The sequence below is a fragment of the Cajanus cajan genome, chromosome 3 (assembly GCF_000230855.2).
Source record: "Cajanus cajan strain Asha chromosome 3, NIPB_CcT2T_4, whole genome shotgun sequence".
Classification (NCBI taxonomy): domain Eukaryota; kingdom Viridiplantae; phylum Streptophyta; class Magnoliopsida; order Fabales; family Fabaceae; genus Cajanus; species Cajanus cajan.
The window spans coordinates 44,690,826-44,707,184 of NC_138519.1; the positions used below are offsets into that span (position 1 = coordinate 44,690,826).

Sequence of the window (16,359 nt, forward strand, 5' to 3'; positions counted from 1 at the left end):
AACCCTAGATTCCCGGAAATCTCCTTATCTTATCTTAAAGTTTTATCTTATTCATTAATTGCATTACTATCTCTTTTACCAGCGAATCTGATCTTATCATCTCAAAACAAACATTCTATCTGTTTTAAAATTCAAATTAAAATACTAGTAATTCTAGGTCAAACACGTAGTCCCTGTGATTCGATATTTATTACTTGACGACAACCGTACACTTGCGGTTTTCCACACAACAAGTTTTTGGCGCCGTTGCCGGGGACTACGTCTCTTGATTTAAATTACAATTATTTTAATTCGAATTTTTTTTAAAAAAAAAAAAAAAAATTTAATAAATAAATAAATTTTTTTTTTTTTTTTTTTTTTAGTGTTTACTTCTCCAATTCAGATTTCACGGGTCACTTTCTTTTTTTTTGCAGTGCCTTAGGGTTAATGCAAAAGAGATCTCTACGTCTTGGGAAACCAACACCACTTGATCCTGAGATTGAAAGAACTCTCCTGAGAAGGAAAAGAAACCTTTCTAGAGAATTTGCCATGGCTGCACAACGAGATAATTTACCGCTTCGGGATTACTCTGCACCCATAGCTCGTGGGATACCTGGAGGGGAGATGCAAACTGGAGCTACTGTACCAGCTTCTCTGGTGAATATGCTCAAACAGAACACCTTTGGAGGACTACCATCAGAAGATCCTAATGACCACTTAGAGGGGTTCTTGGAAATCTGTGAGACCCAGCAATTTGATGATGAAGTTTCTGATGGAATGCGACTCCGCTTATTCTCACTCACCTTGAGAGATAAGGCAAAGGTGTGGCTAAGAACAGTGCCTAGAGAAAAGATAGCAACTTGGGAATTATGTGAAAGAGCTTTTCTAGAGAAATTCTTTCCTCCTTCTAAAACTAAAGAATTGAGGAAGAAAATCACTAATTTCCAACAAGGCACTGGAGAGACTATTTATGAAGCATGGGAGCGGTTCAAGGGATATCTTCAAGCATGCCCACAACATGGCTTCAACCGTTGGCTTACCATCCAATTTTTCTTTGAAGGATTGGACCAACAAAGCACCATGATATTAGACTCAGCAGCTGGAGGATCTTTCATGGGGAAACATATTAATGACTGCATGATTATTTTGGAAAATGTAGCCTCAAATCACAGCCAATACAGTGAAAGAGAAGTCACAGCAAGGAAAGGAACTCCGGGGCGATATGAAGTGAACAATATTGAGTTACTCTTAGCAAAATTTGATACTCTTAATCAAAGGTTAGACAAGATGGAAAAAGCTAAGGTTAATTCAGTGGCTACAAATCAAGTATGTGACCTTTGTAGGGAACAAGGGCACACTGCAGTAGATTGTACCTCAATTTTTACTGGAGAAGAAGAAGATACTACTGAACAAGTGGCAGCTTCTCATAATTTCTATGACACTCCTCGAAGAGAGAAGAGTAATCCATATTCCAACACATACAACCCTGGTTGGAAGAATCATCCTAACTTTTCTTGGAAGAATAACCCAGTTCAAGGAAGTAGCAGTCAGCAACCTAATTTCTGTCCGCCCAATCACTTCATTAATGGGCAAGGAAATCCAGTACAGACACCCTCAATTCAACAAAGTGTTTCAAGATTAGAAAGCCTTATGGAGAATTTTGTCACTAATCAAAAACAGACCAATGATTCAATGGCAAATTCTATTCAAAACCTTGCTGTCAAGGTTGAGAATATTACTCTCCACAACAAGATGCTGGAAAATCAAATTGCACAGTTGATGCCTAGTTCAAGCAATTCTCCAGGTAAGTTCCCAGGTAAAACAGTTGCAAACCCAGCTGAAAATGTTAATGCTGTGACTTTAAGGAGTGGGAAGAAATTAGACGGACCTGTGTCTAATCAAAATGATAATATTGAGATTGATGAAGACGCTTCTCCTATGGTTGAAAAACCTGAAAAAGAGAGATTAGAAAAAGAAAAAGTATCTTCATCAAAGCCTCAAACTGTTTATCACCCTCCAATTCCTTTTCCTCAAAGGTTAGCAAGGACTAAACTTGATAGACAATTTGAAAATTTTTTAAATATGATCAAACAAGTGTATGTAAACATTCCATTTGTAGAAGCTCTACAACAGATGCCTACATATGCTAAATTTCTTAAGGATCTTTTAGCTAACCGAAGGAAATTGGATGATAGAGAGACTGTTACATTGATCCATCATAATTTGCCCAAAAAACTTAAGGATCCTGGTAGTTTCTCTATACCTTGTCTCATTGGAAATCTAAGGTTTGAAAAAGCCTTATGTGACCTTGGGGCAAGTATCAGTTTAATGCCTTTATCAATTTGCAAGAAATTAGATATGGGAGAATTAAAGCCTACAGCAATGTCAATCCAGTTAGCAGATAGATCTATAAAATATCCCATAGGAATTTTAGAAGATGTTCCAGTTAAGATAGGTAAATTTTTAATTCCGGGAGATTTTGTTGTTTTAGAAATGGAAGAGGACAAACAAATACCAATCATACTAGGTAGACCATTTTTGGCTACAGCAGGCGTGATAGTAGATGTCAAACATGGAAAATTGTCCTTATCCATTAATGATGAAACAATGGAATTTAATATTGCTAAATCTGTTAGACAACCTTCTCTTGAAAATATTTGCTGCAGGGTTGATATATTGCCTAAAGACATGGAGGAAGAAGTCATGAGATCTATTTTGAGGGATCCCTTGGAGAATTTTCTAGTTGGAGGAAAGCACATAGATCTTGAGGGGATTCAACCTAATTATGCTTGCTTGATCGATTCAAGTCCCCCGTGTAAAGAAAAAGATCCTCTAGTAGAAAGTCTTCTTGAGCCTTCAACAGATTGGGGTTAGGAGGACGTACGCATTTCATTAATTTTATTCCAAAAAAAAAAAAAAAAAAAAAAAAATTTCAGAGTTCCAGAGAGAATCACGACCGTGACTCCAAATCACGGGCGTGATCTTCTCTGGAAAATTTTTTGGAAAACTCCAGAGAGAATCACGGCCGTGATTTCCAATCACGCCCGTGATTCCCTGCTGACGCTCAACAGATACAACCCGTGATTTTTTTGAAATTCCCCTTTTCCCTTATATATTTTTCCGTATGTTTAACTAAGAACACGAATTAACCCTGGCTCAGTTCAATAATATTTTTGGATTTCCCACTGGAGGGAGCACGAGAACCCCAAGTTCTTTCAACCCTGGTTTTTTTTGGTATAGTTTGACAGGTACAAGTAATTGGGTCGCTGGAAAATGTAATTCCTCTGCTTTCCGCCATCCCGCCATCCGTATTATGCACCGCTTTATTGCCTCTACTGTTTTGGCCCGAGGTGATTCTGAAGGAAAGGTTCGTTTGAGCGACCTTTTACTTTTATGGGTTATGATGGAAAACAGAGAGGAGCCTATTGATTCTGGCAGTCATTTGGCACGACAGTTCCAGAGTATTTCCAATACCAGCCACGGTGCGATTGTGAATGGCGGCCTCATTACCACTATAGCCAAACACCTTGGCTATCACGCTTGGCTGGACCAGTTAGAATCACTCCCTGGAAGCCGTACTATTAATTTTGCTACCTGCTCTTCTATGAACTGCATTGCGAAAGATGAAGATGATAAATACTACTTTGTAGTAACCCAGTCGGGAGTGCACCACCAGTTACCAAATCCAACATACACCGTGAAGAACCGGGCTACACGGCAGTTTCCACTGGAGCCATTAGAGGACCTACCTCTAGCAGCTGAGGAAGCGGCTCCTGCAGATGAGGAAGCAGCTCCTGAACAACCCCCTCTACATCCTGGACCTGAGGTGGACAATGCTGCTATCCTGGCAGCTATTCAATCAATGGATAACCGGCTGAAACAAATGGATGAACGCCAGCAGCATTATAATTACATGGTTGATCAAATGTATCAATGGCACATTCAACGGTATCCAGATGATTTTCCACCACAGTGAGATCTTTCTTATTCCTTATTTTACTCTGATGCTTAGGGACAAGCATTCCTTTCTGTTGTGGGTTGGTTGCATATTCATGCATTTTATAATTTTGTCAAAATAATCTATCATGCATTCATTAGCTCTTTGCTTCGGGACAAGCAAATCTTTAAGTTTGGGGTTAGGAGGATGTACGCATTTCATTCATTCATTCATGCAAAGTAAAAAAATAAAAAAATAAAAAAAAAATAAAAAAAATAAAATAATCATGCATATATACATATTCAGTTAATCCCAGCTTGAATTTGTGTTTGAAAAGTAAATATTTTTAATGAAATTGTTCGTCTTTGAAAACACTGAATGTGATGAATTGAATCTTGAAGTCTCAGAACAAAAGGTTGAAAAATTAGCTGGTTTTGTGGCTAGCACTTGGTTCTTAGTATTGAGACTTGAAATGATCGAGAATTATAAAAATAGTCTCTTGAAGATAAATTCTTTTTAATTCGTGCTTAAAAGCTTTTGGGGGGTAATAAAAAAAAAAAAAAATCACCTAGCACCCCTTTGAGGTCATAGGTTAGAGGGAGAATATTCTTAACCTTAGAAAACTAAGGGAACTAATTAGCTACTGGGGAATTGTTTAGTAAAATAGCTAGACCCCCTTTGAGGCTACGTGTTCTTGAAATTATCATCCTCTCTACACTGATTGGCTACTGGGGAAATGTTTTAGGTGAGACAAAAACAAAAATAAAAATATTACCCCTATTTGTGTCACAAGGATTGAAAAATTATTTCTGTTAAATTATCTTCGTTTGACTAATGAGCTTTACAAGATTTGACATCATGAAACTCTTAGAAACTAAGAGTTGGCGCTAGTAATGAAAGATTAAGATTCTAATTGGACCTTGTGAGACTAAGAGTGAAGATTTTAAATGCTCAGTTAATTCTTGACGATTCTTTTTTTTTTTCAAAGTGCTAATTATTGTTTGAGGACAAACAAAAGTTCAAGTTTGGGGTTATTTGATGTTGTGTATTTTACTCGTATTTTAGCACTTTAATTCACAAGAATTCATAGCATAATCATGCATATCTTTCATGTTTTTAATAAATTTTTATATCATTTTTCTATTTTATGCTTTTCTTGGTATGTGTTGTGTTTTCTCTGAGCAGGATCAAGATTTAAGAATTAAAGAGGAAATGCTGAGCTACAGGGAAAATCACGGCCGTGATTCTAAATCACGCCCGTGATTCACCAGAGAAAATCACGGCCGTGACTCCCAATCACACCCGTGAACGCCACTGACCCTTCATAGATGTGCTCCAGAGAAGATCACGGTCGTGATTCTCAGTCACGGCCGTGATTCACTTCGCGTCGATTTGGTGAATGAATGTGCTCCAGAGAAGATCACGGTCGTGATTCTCAGTCACGGCCGTGATTCACTTCGCGTCCCAGCTTTTTAAGTTTTATGTTTTATTTTTATTTTTGTAATTTTTATCTTGGTAGTTTTACCTTTTTACCCTTTTAGGTTATAAATTAGATGAGGTTAGCCTAGAACAGGACTTTTGTTTTTTTCGGAGACAGTTTTTTAGTTTTTGACACTTAGAGAAGGTTGGGCGCCTGTGCCATCGACTCTAAGGTTTGCTTTTCTTTTATTCTTCTTTTCTTGGAGAACTACTATGAACTCCTGTGAGTAGTTTCCCTTTTTCTGGGATCAGGGCTTAGCCTCTGAGAACCTCTTTATTAATGCATTATTCAGTTTCTTAATTTTATTCCAATTCTTGATCTGTTCTTTTATATTTTATATATGAACTTTAACATTATTGTTTTCATAATAACATTAATTAAGGATGAACTGAGAGGAGAACTTGATTATAATTATGATAAACAATTAATCTTAATTTTCATAATCATAGATAATTAGGGATGAACTGAGAGGAGAACCTAATTATCGGAACCTAAAGGAACAGACTTGAGTGTTAAATCACGAGAGTTGATTTAAGCTTTCGAGGAGTAATAGATTAACAAAGATCTTAATGGGTTTAATTAAACGTAATTACCACGAGAGTAGGGATTAATTTTAATTGAACACGTCCTCGTAGCCTGAGAAGGTGCAAGGATTAAATTAGGTTAAGACTACCTTCAAGATGGAATAGAATTAATTAATGAAAATAATAATTCAATATTGTTGGAACTCTTTGTGCGAACCCTAGATTCCCGGAAATCTCCTTATCTTATCTTAAAGTTTTATCTTATTCATTAATTGCATTACTATCTCTTTTACCAGCGAATCTGATCTTATCATCTCAAAACAAACATTCTATCTGTTTTAAAATTCAAATTAAAATACTAGTAATTCTAGGTCAAACACGTAGTCCCTGTGATTCGATATTTATTACTTGACGACAACCGTACACTTGCGGTTTTCCACACAACAATGGCTTGCTGATGAGTATGTCATCTTCAGCTTGTACAGTCACCAGTTTGTCACCCACTATGAACTTGACTTTCTGGTGGAGCGTAGAGGGTACAGCTTTCGCATCATGAATCCAAGGTCGGCCAAGGAGACAGCTGTATGCCGGAGTAATGTCCATCACTTGAAATTCGACGTTGAAGATAGTGGGTCCAATTTGGATTGGAAGATTGATTTCTCCCACTACTTCTCTTTTAGATCCGTCGAAAGCTCGAACGATCATGTTGCTCGGGCGCATTTGGACTCCCTTGATTGACACTTGATCAAGCGTTCTTTTGGGCATCACGTTCAAGGAAGATCCATTATCTACCAAGACTTTAGCGATGTGATACTCCTTGCACTTTACAGAGATGTGCAAGGGCTTGTTGTGGTTCGGTCCCTCAGCGGGGATCTCTTCATCGGTGAAAGAGAGGTGATCATTAGCCGTAATGTGACTAACAATCCCCTCAAATTTGTCTTGGGAGATAGTATGCGACACATATGCCTCGTTCAAGACTTTCAAAAGAGCTTGCCGATGCGGTTCGGAGCTTAGGATCAACGACAACAGTGTAATCTTTGCTGGCGTCCTATGAAGTTGATCCACGATGGAGTACTCGCTCTGTCGGATAAACTTTAACAGCTCGTCTGTCTCCTCCTCGGATTCTTTTTCCTCGGTTTTCTTTTTTTCTTTTCCTTTATTCTTGGGAGCTTTATCCTGAAGATCTTCGGGAGTGTAGATCCTGCCACTCCTAGTCATGCCCCCAAGTCCAGCGATGTTAGAAATATCGCTGTCGGCAGAAGAATGGATGTCGTATATCCATGGCACAGCCTTATTTGATTCGTAGGGAAAAGGCCTTGGAGCGATGATCCTTAACGGTGTTGGACCTTCCCCTTTGTTCGTCTTGATTACCAACAACGGAGTTGACGTGTGTTCGCTTGGCACGGTTGTTGGCTTACACTTGATAACGAACGGCGTGCGATCCATTCTTTGAACATACGCATCGATTAATTCTTTCTTTTTATTAATGTTTATTAATGAATTACTAGGAGGGATGTATGAAATGCAAATCTAGATCCCTCCATGATCTTTGATAAGAATGCATGATATGAGATGATGACGTTGAATATGCATGCATTGTGTTTATTCAACTAAACATTATCATGTTTTTTAGGATGTCCCTAGGATGATGCATGATATTGCTTGGTTTGGATAAATATCATTTTTCTTTGTTTTTTGAATATATATATTTTTTGTATTTTTAGGGTGAAAAGGGAAACTACCTATATGAATGTGATGAAGGTAGATGTTAACACCGTATAATGGAAAATTCTTATTCCTATTTATTCTTATTTTTAAAAGAATAGGAATGTTGTATGTTTAAAGAAATGCAATGTATGCTCAAACAATTTCACATAATCAATGTACAAACAATTCACTCATCCACGAACAGTCACGAGCGAATCACGAGGTAGGGGTATCCTGCAGAAAAGTGCATATTCAAGGTGGTTCTAACTGTTCTCACCGGTCTGAGGCCCCCAAGGTGCCCCCATTATAGGGACCCAATTCCTCTCGTCGTAAGCCGATGGAAAGCTCCAACGCACTGTTGGACTCGAGTTCATGGTTATCACCTTGAGTGATGCTTTCCGACAACGGTCTACGGGCACCTATAGACCCATTCGACAACCGGCCGTACTAACATCCACTCCCTATGGCTTACCACTCATGCCCCCGGGTATAGAGGGAACTTTTGTGTGCAAAGGTTTGTGTGCAATTTTTATTTCAAACAATTGCGTAAAATTAAACATACAACAGTTATTAAAGCCATATAAATAAAGCATGTTATCATACAAACAAGGGGTAATAAAGTAATTTTAACTATTATTTGTTAAAAATAATCTGTCACTAAATGGGACAAGCTCTCGGAACAAATCCCCAGTGGAGTCGCCATCTGTCGCCACCGGCCCGAAACGAGCTTTCGGCATTCGCGAAGGATGGTTGGACTCTTTTATTTGTTTAAAAATATGGATTGCTAGAATGACTTATTCTCAAACTGAGACCTTGTCAAACGAGCAATTTTATTAAAAGGCTCACCAATCCATGTTAATCCCAAGCGGGACCCTCCATGGATTAGCGGTTTTCATAAAAAGGAAGGGTTCGTGGAGTCGCCACCAATGTTTTACTCAAAACATTGGAAAAAGAAGTTTAAGGCAATCGATTCAAAAATCGACTTCGGCCATGACAACCAGAGTCGGGTAAGGGAGTCGGTTACGCGTGGGGAAGGTGTTAGCACCCCACAGCACCCCTTTCGGGTTCCCTATGACAGATTATTTAAAAATAATAGTGCGAAATTACTAAATTACCCCTATTTATTCTAAGAAATTATAAATTAACTATCTACATGATGACAGTTTAAATATGTACACACAGAAAGCGGTAAAAGAAGGGACTTTAAAGAGATAAACCTTTGAAGCGTGCTTTCTTATATATCTTGACAGAAATTGGGAAGCGTTTTGGCGTTCCCTCCCTCTACAAGACCGCTCGCTCCCTCCTATAAAATTTTAACTATGGAAATCCGGAGGATTTCCCTTCGACTAGCTTCGAGACTCAAGCAAATGGCTCGTGACTCAAGAACTTCGTCGGATCAACTCTCCGCGTGATTTCTAGGCAGAGCACTGCTCAAAAAAACCCAGAATACTCAAGAAGAGGGTTAAAACTCAGTGTAAAAGTGTCCAATGACGTCCAATTGACGTCATATTTATAGGGATGAGGCGCAATACGGCCTCTGGGGGTCAATACGGTCCGTATTGAAGTTTTGAACTACAATACGGCCGTATTGAATTCAATACGGCCGTATTGAAGTTCAAAAAACCTCAATACGGCCGTATTGAAGTTCAGTGCAGCCGTATTGAAGTTCAGTGCAGCCGTATTAAATTCAATGCAGCCGTATTGAAGTTCAGAAACTTCAATAAGGCCGTATTGAGTTCAGTGCGGCCGTATTGTAGTTTAAAATGTTCAATACGGCCGTACTGAACTTCTGGGAGGCCGTATTGGGCTTCATTCCCTCCACTTTCTTATTTTTTGCTACTCTAAGACCTCTAAACCTACAGATTGTCGTCCTAGGGTCTTCCAGGGTCTTCCAGGAGTCCTTCCGGCTGACTTTCCTTTGGTCTTCAAGAGTCTTCGAGTCTTATTTCCGACCCGGACAATTTTAGGGGTCTACAGGGTTGACACGTCTTCTAAAGGAAGGGGAGGATCACTGGGTTGATGACGCCCATCTCAATATAACACGCATCATTCCTCGGTTACAGAAATCGGCAACGCACAACCCGTCTAGAGGAATGGCAAAAATCCAAACAGAAAAACGCATCGGTTAATTCTTTTGAAAAATGAATCAAATAGAATTAGGTGCATTATACCGCATACATGCATACAGATGATAGGTGTACTGGAAGATCACTTATCCTCTGTTTATTCAAAAAACAAAAAAACAAAAAAACAAAAAAACAAAAAACAAAAAAAAACAAAAAACAAAAAAACAAAAAAACAAAAAAAAAACAAACAAAAAAAACAAAATAAAATCAAACTTCAGAAAAAACAATGCGCCCGTACCATGTTCAGTACACCCGTACTAAAATCAGGGTTATGAACAAATTTTCAACTCAATACGGGCGTACCGAAATGAATAGGGCAGCATTGGCCATAACGTCCACACCAATACGGGCGTATTGAATTCAATACGGCCCGTATTGGCCCATTCTCATTCATCACAACATCTTCATTCCTCTGCATACTTCATCTGTGAGTGTGTTTGAGATCCTTCCGTACAGAAAAAGCCAAAAATCAACAAAAAAGGCAAAAATACAGAAAAAGCCAAAAATCGACAGAAAAAGGCAAAATTCAGATAATCCAACAAATATACAGAATAATTGAGCCTGGAGAGGCTTGCCGAAATAATACTCCCGCATCATACAGAATAACTGAGCCTGGAGAGGCTTGCCGAAATAATACTCCCCAAGAGACATCTCAGCTTGCAGTCTTGGGCTGAACAGAAAATAAACAAATTGTACAGAATAACTGAGCCTGGAGAGGCTTGCCGAAATAATACTCCCTCATCATACAGAATAACTGAGCCTGGAGAGGCTTGCCGAAATAATACTCCCCAATTGTACAGAATAACTGAGGAGTATTGTTTCAGCAAGCCTCTCCAGGCTCAATTATTCTGAAAGAGTATTATTTCAGCAAGCCTCTCCAGGCTTAGTTATTTTGTAGGAGTATTATTTCGGCAAGCCTCTCCAGGCTCAATTATTCTGTGGGAGTATTGTTTCGGCAAGCCTCTCCAGGCTCAATTATTCTGAGAGAGTATTGTTTCGGCAAGCCTCTCCAGGCTCAATTATTCTGAAAGAGTATTATTTCAGCAAGCCTCTCCAGGCTCAATTATTCTGAGAGTATTATTTCGGCGAGCCTCTCCAGGCTCAGTTATTCTGAAAGATGTGAAATCTTTGTCTTTTTTTGTCGACTTTTGACTTTTTCTGTATGTTTGCCTTTTTTGTCATTTTTTGGCTTTTTCTGTATTTTGCCTTTTTTTTTATGTTTCTGGCTTTTGCTGTACAGAATTTAAATTGCTAGAGAATTTAAAATCAAACAGTGGAAATTTTCATTAAATAGAAAATAAGTTTGTACGAGAGAAATCAAAAGAAATCAAAAGATGAGACACAGCCCAAACAAACTAAATACATAAAAATTAAAGGAAGCAATCCGGTCTTCACTCATCGGCCGGCGGATCCTGAGGAGGAGTGGGGTAGTGGCTATGAAGCCAGACTGAGAGGTTGTCAAAACCCTGCACCAAGCTGTCTAGTCGAGTATCGGTACTCTGCTGCCATGTACCGACACTATGCTGAAAAGCATCGAATCGCGTGTCGATGCTCTGCTGAAAAGCATCGAATCGCGTGTCAATGCTCTGCTGCAGTGTGTCGAAGCGGGCGTCAAAGTATCCCCTGTCCGACCGTGATGTGCTAGCCTCTGGCTGCGGTTGATCGAAGCCGTATCCGGTCAAATAAAAACAATTAAATGTAGTACTAGGAAGTTGTCCTAGGTCGTCTCTCAAGGACCATTTTTCTCTGTCAAAGGCTTAAACACACGAAGTGGGGGGGGGGAATTTTGGTTGTTTAAATTTTAAGTTTATAACACAATAAAATACAGATAACACAATAAGTAAAATAGATTGGCTCCTTGTTCGGATTGTAACTCTCTTATCCTTGATTTACAATAAGATTGCTCTATTAACTACTTAATCCTTGTTCCATCCGAGTTAACCAACTAAGCGAAGATTAACTCAAGATTTCCCTACACGAATTAAGAAAACGTATACAACATCAACCTCTTCACAGATTAAGCAACTGTGTCATTAAGCATAGCCCATTAAGCATGGACATACTAATATAGAGGTTGAATGAAGAAGAACAAAGTAGAACAGAGACACACAAACATACCCAACCTCAAACAGAGATTACAATCCATAACAAGAAGCCAACCCAATGGTTTTAGCCTTCCATTAAATTTGAACTAGAAATGAAAATGCAAGGAAAATGAAAATGCATTAAATCAAGTTAAAGAGTACTACAATCTAGCCTTCCATGGAGGAGGCAAAGAACAGAATTAAAATGCATACAAAAGGAAAGGACAATAAAACATAAACTACAACTACAACAGAGAAAATAAACTCAAAGAAAACAAAGAGAAGGGAGGAAGAAGAACACCCAAGAGTAACTTATTTGAAGGTGTATTCAGGGATGTCTTACAATGGAGAAGTGAAGGCCTATTTATAGCCTTCATATAACACATAAGAAATATAAAATAATGGAAAAAGCTTAGACAAAACGAAATGGGAGAGTTGGTGGGATGAGTTGGTGGGATGAGTTGGATTCCATATTCTTTTCCGCACCGAGTTGTTTTCCACCGAATTAGACCTTCTAGATGATCGAATTGGCCGACGGCGCCTTCTGCAAATATTTAGGTCTTTGTCTTAGCTTTCCAGGGCCACCGAGTTTACTCCAATTGGATCACCACAGCCCAAGTTATGCCCTGAAAACCGAGACATGTTCATCAGCCCAAAAACAGCGAGAATTTAGAATAATAATTCTCAACTTTCCAATTTAGCCCAACAACACACATATCTATCTAAATCCTATAATTAACCATGAATGGAATGTAAAAAAGCTAAATTGAAGGAAAATATACATATCAAATTATGATTTATCAAATACCCCCACACTTAGCTTTTTGCACTCCTGGGCAAAATCAAGAAAGCAAAGCAAAGAACAATTCCAAAGATATCAAAGAAAATGATGAAACAGGAAGAGACAGAGACAACAATACACACAAGAAAACAAACAGATTTACACAATCCTTAATGAATCCTGGGAAAAGAAAAGGAGTAGACAACATCTAACACACAAAGAGTCAGAGAAACCAGATACTTATGGAAATCATCCAAGCATTTCAAAACATGGCAAGACAATTAATCAGCTCAAGAGGTGATTCAAAAGCAACAGAACCTCACAAGATGCACTGTATCACTGTATCTCTCAAGTGTCTAGGCAACTGTATACTCTCAAAGCACTCATGAAAAACAAGCAACAAATAGACTTGGCAAGCCTCTAAAATCAACACCCGACAAACATGCATATAAGGATCAAAAGGTCTTTTTAGGGTTGTAATGAGGCCAAGGACAGGGTAGAGGATAATATATGGGATAAGTAACTACAAACCAAAGGAACCAGAGGAGCAATGGGGAATAAGTCAAGACTACGCATAAGAAACAAACCCAGAAACCTCTAATGACCTTTATAATGATCAATCCTCTTTCTCTTGCCTCAAACAACTTTTTTTTTTTTTTTTTTTTTTTTTTTTTTTTTGCAAGGAAAATTTGAACAGTACACCTGAAAATTTAAATGAGATATCATATAAAGAAGTAAAGTGTACAGCATAAGGAATCAACTGGCCAATATACATCATCCAATGAAACATACATACACCCCCACACTTATTCAAGAACTTATTCCCAAAACAATTCCAAAGCTCCAAAACTCCCTAAGGTTAAGGTAATCATGGTTTTTCGCTTAAGGCTTGTAATGAGCTTCAAACAAAGAAGGGGAAGTAGGCTCAGCAGGGGTTATCAGAGGAGATAATTCAGGGTAAGCTTATTTGGCCAGAGATTTATAGGAACATAAATGCCTTAATCATATCCAAACATGCATGTGAATCAAGAGGTATCAAATAGAGTCAAGACAAGGCAACTGTGCAAGCAATCAAGAGGCATAACACACAAGAAAGAATAGAGAGTGGCTCAATTCCTCACACAGGGTATATCTATCACATTCAATTCAACCTCTCAAACCTCAAAATCATCTTTCCAAGCAGAGAAAAATAGGGATTTCAAACCATATAGTATCAAGAAACTCCTATCCAAGAATGAAGTAAGTGCCTACAAATAATCAAAACCCAGAAATCACAGAGAAACATGCAAAGCTGTACAAAACACATAAACACAAAATAACAAATAAATCCTAAAAACATCAAACCAAAACAGTTCCCCCCATACTTAAATCACACATTGTCCCAATGTTATGCAATGTAAATTATGACAAGTGAAATAAAAGGAGAGGATAAAGAAACTCCCTTATTTATGGAGGATGCCAAGACACTGCAGAAATGGCATTGGGAATAGCATCAAGTGAAAGATGGGAATGGGAGTGGAGCGGCGGGTGAGAAATCTCCAACAGCCAATCATCAAAGGGTGGTGGATAATGATCCTTCCTCAGTGGAGGTGGTGGCACAAAATAAGAACCTGGATCTGTGCATTTCTCAGGAATCTGAGGAACAGATTTCCCTATAAGTGCAGATACATTTTTGCCCATGTTCACTCTCTCAGTACCCTTTAGCTTCCTCTTATGGGTGCACAAGTCTTTCAGGAACTTAGCATATCTGGGAATTTGCTTGATGGCATCTAGTAGAGGTATGTTCACCACTACCTTCCTGAAGGTTTCTAATATTTCCTTGTCCACCTCTTCCATCTTTTTGCTTGGAATTGATTTTGGTGGAAATGGAAGAGGGATAGGAGGCTGATATAGATCATCACCGTGTGTAATGGAAGAAGGTCTACCTGCATGAAGATTTTTGCTACTACCTGTGTGGCCCTCTTTCTCAAGTGTAGGCTCAGGTGGAGGTACAACAGCTGTAGGTGGTGCTGGGATGTCAATTTGTTTGCCAGACCTCAAGGTGATAGCACTCACATTCTTTGGATTTTGCACAGTTTGTGAAGGTAGCTTGTCTAAATTTTGGGACTGTGCCTGATTGAGCTGAGTTGCCATTTGACCCATTTGATTTGTCAAACTTTGAATGGAAGCTCTAGTCTCTTGTTGGAACTGCATGTTTTGAAGATTTATCTGCCTAAGCAACTCCACTAATGATGGTGATGACTGAGAAGGAGGAAGAGTAGCAACTGGTGCATGCAATTCAGCGGAATGTTGTCTAAACTGCTGAATAGGTGGTGGCATCTGATGCTGCGGTGGCTGCAATGAAGGACACGGATCTGAGGAACATTTGCCAAAAACTCTGGCAATTGGGGAGAATTTCTGCTGAACTGCGAGCTGGGTAACCAGATTAACCAAGGCATCAAGCTTCCCCTCTAATTTCTTCGTATTTATTGAGGCTGAAGCACTACTGACACTCATATCAAGCAACTGAAATTAAAATAGAGTGGGGGGGTTTTGAAAGAAACGAATAAATGGTAACCAAACGGTAACAAACAATAAACTAAATAGTTGGATTCCTTAACTAGATAGCTTGACCTCTTATCCTCAATTAATCTAAAGATGCAAGTTACTGAGTTAAATCACATTCGAGCTCTTAATTAACCAACTAAGCGAAGATTAATTAAAAATTAAACAAAGTAAGTTGCAGTTAAGCACTTACACAACCCACTTCAATTCTCTAATTATAAATCTCATCACAATTCACATAATCTTGTTAACTAAGCGAAAACCCAATTATATGACTTGTGAAATTATTAATGGTTCGTCAATTAACTAAGCGAAAATATAAGAACCATTCATTAAGGACTTAATTAGAGATTATGGAACATAATTCAACTCAAAAACAATATTACAATACCATTAACCTCAAAGAGACGTTGCTATCCACATTAAGAAATCCAACCAAAGCTACTTAGCTACTCATAGCACTAGCTAGTAAATTAAACCCTAAGCTAATCAACATAAAACGCAAGACACAAAACACACAACAAAACACAACAAAAACAAATACACATAAACACACAGCCTTTTACAGAAACCGATGGTCCCCGGCAACGGCGCCAAATTTGATCGAAGCCGTATCCGGTCAAATAAAAACAATTAAATGTAGTACTAGGAAGTTGTCCTAGGTCGTCTCTCAAGGACCATTTTTCTCTGTCAAAGGCTTAAACACACGAAGTGGGGGGGGGGGGAATTTTGGTTGTTTAAATTTTAAGTTTATAACACAATAAAATACAGATAACACAATAAGTAAAATAGATTGGCTCCTTGTTCGGATTGTAACTCTCTTATCCTTGATTTACAATAAGATTGCTCTATTAACTACTTAATCCTTGTTCCATCCGAGTTAACCAACTAAGCGAAGATTAACTCAAGATTTCCCTACACGAATTAAGAAAACGTATACAACATCAACCTCTTCACAGATTAAGCAACTGTGTCATTAAGCATAGCCCATTAAGCATGGACATACTAATATAGAGGTTGAATGAAGAAGAACAAAGTAGAACAGAGACACACAAACATACCCAACCTCAAACAGAGATTACAATCCATAACAAGAAGCCAACCCAATGGTTTTAGCCTTCCATTAAATTTGAACTAGAAATGAAAATGCAAGGAAAATGAAAATGCATTAAATCAAGTTAAAGAGTACTACAATCT

The 16,359-nt window shown here is 38.4% G+C and overlaps 1 non-coding gene across 1 annotated transcript; it reads right to left on the minus strand.

Moving 5' to 3' along the window:
• Window positions 1-897: 897 nt before the first annotated feature.
• On the minus strand, window positions 898-1,004 carry LOC145956667 (small nucleolar RNA R71). The gene has a single exon (XR_014432905.1). It is a non-coding gene; the product is annotated as a small nucleolar RNA R71 (small nucleolar RNA).
• Between the last annotated feature and the right edge of the window lie 15,355 nt (window positions 1,005-16,359).